Here is an 8,964-nt window from a genome sequence, read left to right as displayed (position 1 = left end):
AGTTTTAATCATATTTTTAATTTTTGTAATTTAAAATATATGCGCTTCACGTCAAATTATTAGTAATGGCTCGCCCGTATACATCACACTTTTCCTTTAACAATAGAGTCGCGCCGGTCATCTATTAATTGCTTTCGGGGAGAAGTTTCGAATCGAAATAACGTAACTTCCGCTTCGCGTCGGACGTTTGTATAAACCCCACGTGGTCAGCCCGTCCGAACTCCCATTATTAGGGGTACGAGGACCGCTCGGCCATTGGTAGGCCGGGGTTTATTCGAATTAATCCTTATCTGTATAAATTTCTTTTATACTGAGTCTTTCTTCAATAATTTGAGAAAGCCCTACCGAGGAAGCTTTTGTTCGCTTCTTTGGTAGCGACTCGAAACCACCAAATTTTAATAGAATCAATGCCTCTTATCCACAAGCTATATAACAAGAAGACAATAGGGTGTCTAAGAGTAATATCTCAGGACGAGGTAATGATTAACATTAACTTCTTCCACACTTCGTTCGTGCATTTATCGGTTAATTCTTGCCAAGCCAAGTCGATATTTTCTATGGCATCCATGATATTTTTCTCCCAAAATTGCACCAAATAAGCATAGATTTAAAGAAAGTACACCTTTTTCTGATTGGTTTGTGTTCGAAATAATCGTATTATATACGAAACAATGAAATGCCGCGATAATTTAAATCGGCGTAAATTTTGAGCTTTTTTTTAGGCTTCGAGCAGACCACGTTATATCGAAGCAGCGTTAAGCGGGGTCTTACTGTACCGAAAAACCTTTATAATACGACCGAACGAAAATAAAGTTCGAGACAACAGGGAAACCGTCACGAAGGATAAACGGATTGAGCCAGGGAGAAGCCACCATTCTTTCCCCTTGAATTTCTACCTTTTTAAAGGATCTCTTCCCTAAATTCCTAATTTGATGGGTTAATCAATTTGACATTTTCGACTTGGTCCGCGAGTGTTGATTTAACTTCGAAACTTTCGCTGGTATCTGACGCGATTATATTTTCTTTTCTGACAGCTAAGAAATTTTTTTTTTATGTCTTCATTACTCACAACGCGACGATTTTACTTTCGAATGAATGCTACGTTTATTTCAAAATTTTGTCGTGTCTACAGGTCCCAATTACAGGAATTTCCGATGCAAACCGGAAGTTACGTGTTTTCAATTCAAACCCCCTGCTCGAAAGCAATTAATAGATGACCGGCACGACTCTATTTTTCACAGAGAGTACAGATAGTACCGCCGCTTCACTTTCTCGTGATTATTTAGTAAACACGAACTATTATTTTTTCAGTCCCAACTCGAAATATTTTCAACTTTTCTTGCCTCGTTAATCCCTCCTAAACATCATATTTTGATTTATGTTGTTCGTAGTGACGATTCATGCTGTATAACTTCGGAACACTAATAGCATTATTACATATCAAGCATTATTACATACGGATCTTTTATTTCACCGATTTTCCTAAAAATTATATTACTCTCTGTTGTGTCCGTAAAATAAACGATTACTCGTTAACGTATATAATTGACTTTATTATAATAAAAATGTAACTTTAATACAAACGTAACGTTGCGCCTCCAGGTCTAAGTGTTACTACAGCTAACGCGCGACTGACCGGAGACAAAGGTCAGAGGTGCGGGGTCGCCTAATTAGGTCACGGGGCAATTCGGTGTGGGTTATCCCTCGGAGGTTTACATACATAACACTCTCGGATGCAAAAATCAGATTGGACCAATTTTAGCATTTTTACTTACACTTATTTTAAGTCTTTGCACATAGTAAATTTATGTACAAGCTATATAAATGATTATATTTTAGCTCATTTGTGGCAGTGTGTCAGGGAGGGAGATGAGATGAGTTCGGGGACCGTAGTTTGGTGATCCCTGATGTAGACGATTGTGAAGAATAATAAAATTCGACTAAATACGGCCGGGTGTGTGAGGAAAAGCTGTTACCTCGCATACGGCTCATACAAGAGTAAAGAACAAAGGAAGTCGCCATTCGAAATTTGGGTTTTTTTTGTTTATTGACAAACCCCATGGAGTGTGGGGTTACAAAAATTGCCTATTTTAGGCCTATTGCGTAAGTGGCGAAGCAGGGAATTCTTCTTTTGTCTTCTTTTCTTTCTTCGCTCAAAGGGTCATTCGGATCGCGTCGTCCATTTCTCTGGTGTCATTGTAATTACGTCGCTATTATGAAAATATTTACAAATTGTCTTTGATGAATTTTTAACGGTGAAAAGAAATCGGTACGATACGGAATAATTCTGAAAAGTCTTGTAAAATACTTTCAAGAAGTATTTAATTATTCAATTTTAAAGGTTTTCGTGTTTATTTTACCGACTTTTTATCTCTTCACTGTGGACGTTCTGCGCGATGTAAATGCAAAAGATAATTTATTTATCACGAAAACACGAGCAAATTATTTAACAAAATTTTAAAAAATATATATATATTAATNAAAATTAATTTTTTTATTCTAATTTTTACCGAAATTCGAACATGTTGACCCGTCTTTTAACGTTTGTTCAAAATTCATCACATGCGAATCATCCATGATGATTCGCATTCATTCATTCATTCATTCATTTATTATTTTATTGTACATATATAATATATATATACAGACCGGTCCCGCTTTGGTGCATTACCGGTTGTACACAAAGAAATTACAATGCTCAGGTATAGATGTTGTACACATAACTCTAATGATGAAGAATTAAAAGAACATAAGAAATAAAATACATAAAATAGTACATCAATAACATGAAAATCAAAATAAAAACAAAATAAGTTAACTGATCTATATACAACTATGTACAAATTCATGACAAGCTGCTGTTAGTATTGAAATACATGTAAAGTTCACCATTATTATCAAATATATGTACTCGATTATACAATACATAAGTACAATAATCAGCAACTTGCCAATCAGAGAGAAATACTTGACATTAAAAGTGTGTCAATGACACAAAAGTACAAACAATAAAGGAAATTCAAAGTATGCTAAGTACAGTACAGTACATACAATTTATATGACAAAATGTATGGTCCTTAGTAACAATTATTAGAAAGAACTAAGATCATTAATTAAAATTATATATGATGATTCGCAGTTCGATTGTGTTTCTGCTCGGAGTCGGACGTGCTTTTGTCGAGCTCTTCGATTGTGTTCACTTTTTTTTTGTTGTTTGCGGAGTTTGCTAAAGAAGACTTTTGAGAAGAAAGATTTTTTAAGTCTTCGTCCATATTGAATCTAGACGTAAGCATTTATTTAATGTTGCCGGAAGAATCGTTGCCAGAAGACATCTCGACCCATGGTTCGATGGACGGCCGATTCGATTGGACTCTTAGATTTAATTACAAAGCATTTTGCTTTACTCGGAGTTTGAGCTTTAATTTAAGCTTTTGTTTTGACTCGAATAAGTGCAAATTTTGTTTTTTTACAGAATGAAAATGTTGGAATGATTCCGGAGGAGGTTCCGACGGAAGGTGGTGGCGCCGGAGGGAGGGTGGATTCTTCGGACGTTCTTCCGAACGTGACACTCGGTCGACGACAACGAATTTGACTCCCGATTCTAACTACCCGGACGTGACACGTTTACTTACCGGATGCGACATTCGGCCGATCTTTCTTTCCAAACAGGCGTTATAAGGATTAAGCTTTCGCTTAGGCTAGGCTAGGTCAAGTCCTTCGCTCTTCTCGTAACACTGTTCGAGAAGAAAGACTGCCTGATAAAGGTAATATTGTTGACCTTAGGTAATAAATGAATCAACTTCTCGTTTTCTCACTGTCTTTGTTTTCTGCAGGAACATTTGGGAGGGAGAAGAATCTCCCTTCCCAACTTTACCGCGAAGAGGACGAACTGGCCATTTATAATACAAATAAATATTTTCCGAAATCTCCGATGGTAAGAACTCTTCTTTCGTTTCATTTTTTAACACGTCTTATTCTCGTATCGTAATTTACTGTTTTTCTGTTTATAGACACGCCGAAGATGTTCTTCGATCACACACATGCACGGACACATCACTGTACACGAAGATATATATGTTAAACATATACACCGTTTAACATTTACTCGAATTCTCGCACTCGCGCGTCAAGGGCCTCGTTCTGTGTGATTCCACACAATGAAACAACCCAANATCAACTTCTCGTTTTCTCACTGTCTTTGTTTTCTGCAGGAACATTTGGGAGGGAGAAGAATTTCCCTTCCCAACTTTACCGCGAAGAGGACGAACTGGCCATTTATAATACAAATAAATATTTTCCGAAATCTCCGATGGTAAGAACTCTTCTTTCGTTTCATTTTTTAACACGTCTTATTCTCGTATCGTAATTTACTGTTTTTCTGTTTATAGACACGCCGAAGATGTTCTTCGATCACACACATGCACGGACACATCACTGTACACGAAGATATATATGTTAAACATATACACCGTTTAACATTTACTCGAATTCTCGCACTCGCGCGTCAAGGGCCTCGTTCTGTGTGATTCCACACAATGAAACAACCCGAACATTCGCTTCCCACAAATCCAACCTCTGGGTCCTCGTCCCGGGAAGTGGAAACGCCAATTTTAAAGATTAAAACGCTTTAAATTGGCGGCCGAAGGGGCTCTGGTAATCACACTTTGCGTGGATTAAATGAAATTTCGCACATTAGCATCAATAATTGTTTTGTTGTGAATTTTTCAGTTAAATATCTGGAAATTTACTATAGTAAGAAATTATCTGCGCTCCTATCTCAGTATTGCTGACTCTTATCTAAGATCATTAATTAAAGATTTTGTTGCTCGTCGTATATTTCATCATACTCGCAATATGGCAGCTGGTGATGCTTTTTTTATAGAGGGCGCGAAGAGAGGACCGTTTTAATCTTACCCGTGCTTGGTTTCCGAAGATCCACAATTTGGGCTGCCGGGCTGTCTTGACACATCGGATACAGATTCTTGAACAGTTCAAATTCGATCTCAGAGTGATAGACCGAAGTCCTAACCGCTCAAACATCCGGCTGTCCCCTTCTTATACTAGGTGTTGAAAGTATTTAACAAGTAGCAACATTCGCATATAAACAGTTTCTTATTGTACACTGGACACTTGCGCATAAATTGTTTTTAGTTGCCCCGCAATGTACCATATCTCTTACATAGTATATTACTTCGGTGAGAAATTGCTATTCGATGTACACCATTTTGTTCACGACGCGTTTTCGGATTTATTGCCAATTATTTGTAACACGACTGGCAGGCTGCCGGATTTCAACGAACTCGGGTAAAGGTTATACATATAACATATAGAAAAGACGGATGGGAGGCCGATAATGTCTCGCTTGGAACGATGGTCACGGACAGACCACTTTCTGCTGTCAATGTTACAAATGTAATTTTAATTTGTGTGAAATTTATAACAATAATGTAATCGACACGTGTTTAAACTGCAGGAATAAGAACTCTCTCCCCATATCTTTTTTGTGTATTGTAGCGATATCCAAACTACAACCACATGCAAAAAAATCTGACCCGCAAACATATTTGACACATCGCTTTAAAATGTTTTATATGGTTCATATATATAAAATATTTGTTGCCCGCCTACTTATGACTTACTGGCATACCACTTTAATCTGTTCATGCCCGAAAATAGCTCGAAAACATAAGCATTCCTTCGACTTCACCCATTGTTAAAAGCGCATCGATTAGTTCAGCAGATTAACTACATCGGCTAATTCATTCTGATTTTTATATAACACTTTTATGCAACAAATACATATTTATTTATTGTATTTTATTTTTCAAATGTTGCTAAAAAATTATTTTTTAATCTGTTGTGGTTACGATATTCATAATATATTTTTAAATATATATTTATTTGAAATGATGCTCAATTTCAATGTCCACACAGCAAATAGGGTAGAAATGCTGGTTAACATAAAACCACAAGTCGAACACTTCCCAAGCGTTTAAGACTGTGTGATATACCTTCGAATGATGCGAGCAGATCCAANGCATTTTGTTCTTCACCTAACATAAAAATATAGCTTTAAATATTTAATGACTTATATTTAAATCATCTTACCTTATAAAAAACTTAGTCAAATAAAACAATTACAGAAATATTAAAATAAATCACTTCGTTAATCACAAAATTGGACGAATATTAAAAGCGAAAACTAAACACGTGCACACCCTGCTGTATGTAAACAGAGAGGTCAGGTGTCGTGCTGACGTCACTAACTTGGCATTCCTGGCTAACATTGTAGAATAGGGATCTGGCTATCCTTGTAGTATATAGTCGTTGGGGCTTAACATCGACGAAAAGTCAACGCGAAGCGACACGCAACGGAGAAAAAATTTCAACATGGGATAAATTAATATATTTTTTCGTACATAATCGGTTATCCGAACAACCCCACTCCCAATTGATTTGGATAATCGACGCTCTTCCGTATTTAATTATTATATAGAAAGGTTTTCGTATAGAAAACATGCAAATTCATGCTAATAGTTTGCGAATATAGAAAGGTTTTCGTATAGAAAACATGCAAATTCATGCTAATAGTTTGCGAATAACAATGAGAATTCGAGTAAATAATGCGCAAGGAAAAGCTGTTGGCTCACATACAGCTACTACAACAGGAAAGAAGAAAGAAACTCGCCATCGGATGTCCTCGATCTTTTTCTATTTTTTGATTATTGATAAACCCCATCGAGTGTGGGGTTACAAAAATTGCCTATAGGCTTATTGTTATGTTCCTCTCCACGGTAACCTTTAGTAAAAGGCGAAAGGTTAATGCGTATGAAGAGAATACTTTTCGTTTCCTCGCTCAAAGGGTCATTCTGATCGCGTCGTCCATTTCTCTGGTGTCATTGTAATTACGACGCTGTTCTGAACATATTTACAAATTGTCTTTGATGAATTTTTAACGGTGAAAAGAAATCGGTACGATACGGAATAATTCTTAAACGTATTGTAAAATACTTTCAAGAACGCGAGCTATTTGATATTATATGACGATTTTTCCAAAGAGCAGTTAGCGATCGAGTAGTTTACGCCCATTGCTCTGGAATCCCGGAAACGAATCCAAACGTGTCGAAAAAACCTTAGCCATTATTTAGGGTTCTGGGATTTTAGGACCCGTTTCTCGTAGCTTTGACTTCCTGTTGTGAACTGGCTGAACCCGTACTAAAATCCCTCTTACAAAGAGAGGGTCGGTAGGATTAATCTTCGTTGGATTAATACGACAAAATCTTTGTTTACAGTAGGTGCCAAGTTACGATAAATAGACTATTTAAAAAATTGATTTTCTTCGCAGACTACATACAAATTTTTAAAATGATGATAAATGTCTTTTCGATAAAAAAAAAAAAATTGTTAAAAACTTTTAAATAAATTACAAATTGTTTGTTCTTATTAANACAGTTGATTCATATTTTGTATTGAGTAAGAAAAATTACTATCTTTGTATTAACAGTTTCATACACAGGATTAAACTGTGTTTAGTTTATTTATATGTAAAAAAATTACGTGTAAAAAACAGTTGATTCATATTTTGTATTCAATAAGAAAAATTACTATCTTTGTATTAAAAGTTTTACTTTGAATGTTTATAAAACCGATGTCTTTTCTTTATTTTACATTTCTAATTTAAGACGAATTAAAATAACAACTTTGAAAAGATATGTTAAAATAAACTTTTACCGTTATTATCTTAATATAAAATGTACGTAAAGTAAAATAATAATAATAAATGAATAAATACAATTATTGAAAAAAAAACCAACTGTAAAAAACAGTTGATTCATATTTTGTATTCAGTAAGAAAAATTACTATCTTTGTATTAAAAGTTTTACTTTGAATGTTTATAAAACCGATGTATTTTCTTTATTTTACATTTCTAATTTAAGACGAATTAAAATAATAACTTTGAAAAGATATGTTAAAATAAACTTTTACCGTTATTATCTTAATATAAAATGTACGTAAAGTAAAATAATAATAATAAATTAATAAATACAATTATTGAAAAAAAAACCAACTGTAGGTAAATTTTCGGACGATTTTTAACGAATACGTTCGATTTAATAAATACTTCCAATTTAAATTAGTGAAGTATTAAATTATTTAATTATTATATAGAAAGGTTTTCATATAGAAAAGAAGCAAATTCATGCTAATTGTTTGCGAATAACAATAAGAATTCGAGTAAATAATGCGCAAGGAAAAGCTGTTGGCTCACATACAGCTACTACAACAGGAAAGAAGAAAGGAACTCACCATCGAAAGTCCTCGATTTTTTTCTATTTTTCGTTTATTGATAAACCCCATGGAGTGTGGGGTTACAAAAATTGCCTATAGGCTTATTGTTATGTTCCCCTCCACGGTAACCTTTAGTAAAAGGCGAAAGGTTAATGCGTATGAAGAGAATACTTTTCGTTTCCTCGCTCAAAGGGTTATTCGGATCGCGTCGTCCATTTCTCTGGTGTGACTGTAATTACGTCGCTGTTCTGAAATTATTTACAAATTGTCTTTGATAAATTTTTAACGGTGAAAAGAAATCGATATGATACGGAATAATTCTTAAACGTCTTGTAAAATACTTTCAAGAACGCGAGCTATTTGATATTATATCACGATTTTTCCAAAGAGCAGTTAGCCCCGGACGATCGAGTAGTTTAAGCCCATTGCTCTGGAATACCGGGAACGAATCCAAACGTGTCGACAAAACCTTAGCCATTGTTTAGGGTTCTGGGATTTTAGGACCCGTTTCTCGTCGCTTTGACTTCCCGTTGTGAACTGGCTGAACCGCACGAAAATGCCTCTTACAAAGAGAGGGTCGGTCGTTCGGGTCTCCGATTTGAACGAAACTTGCCGAGCACGTAGATCTAATCAAAACAGCTCCTTGTCCAAATATTAAGGACCCGCTTCCCAAG

At 35.3% G+C, this 8,964-nt stretch overlaps 2 non-coding genes across 2 annotated transcripts; both read right to left on the bottom strand.

The window, feature by feature from the left end:
- Nucleotides 1–6,731: 6,731 nt before the first annotated feature.
- On the bottom strand, nucleotides 6,732–6,848 carry LOC111613189. Its single transcript, XR_002754730.1, has one exon. It is a non-coding gene; the product is annotated as a U5 spliceosomal RNA (small nuclear RNA).
- A 1,503-nt stretch (nucleotides 6,849–8,351) lies between these two features.
- Nucleotides 8,352–8,468, bottom strand: LOC111613190. The gene has a single exon (XR_002754731.1). It is a non-coding gene; the product is annotated as a U5 spliceosomal RNA (small nuclear RNA).
- Nucleotides 8,469–8,964: the final 496 nt, after the last annotated feature.

Source organism: Centruroides sculpturatus, unplaced genomic scaffold (genome assembly GCF_000671375.1).
Source record: "Centruroides sculpturatus isolate CEXI.00-Female unplaced genomic scaffold, Cexi_2.0 scaffold1858, whole genome shotgun sequence".
NCBI lineage: Eukaryota > Metazoa > Arthropoda > Arachnida > Scorpiones > Buthidae > Centruroides > Centruroides sculpturatus.
Note: the sequence above shows the minus strand (reverse complement) of the source record. Positions and strands in the feature narration are given on the sequence as shown.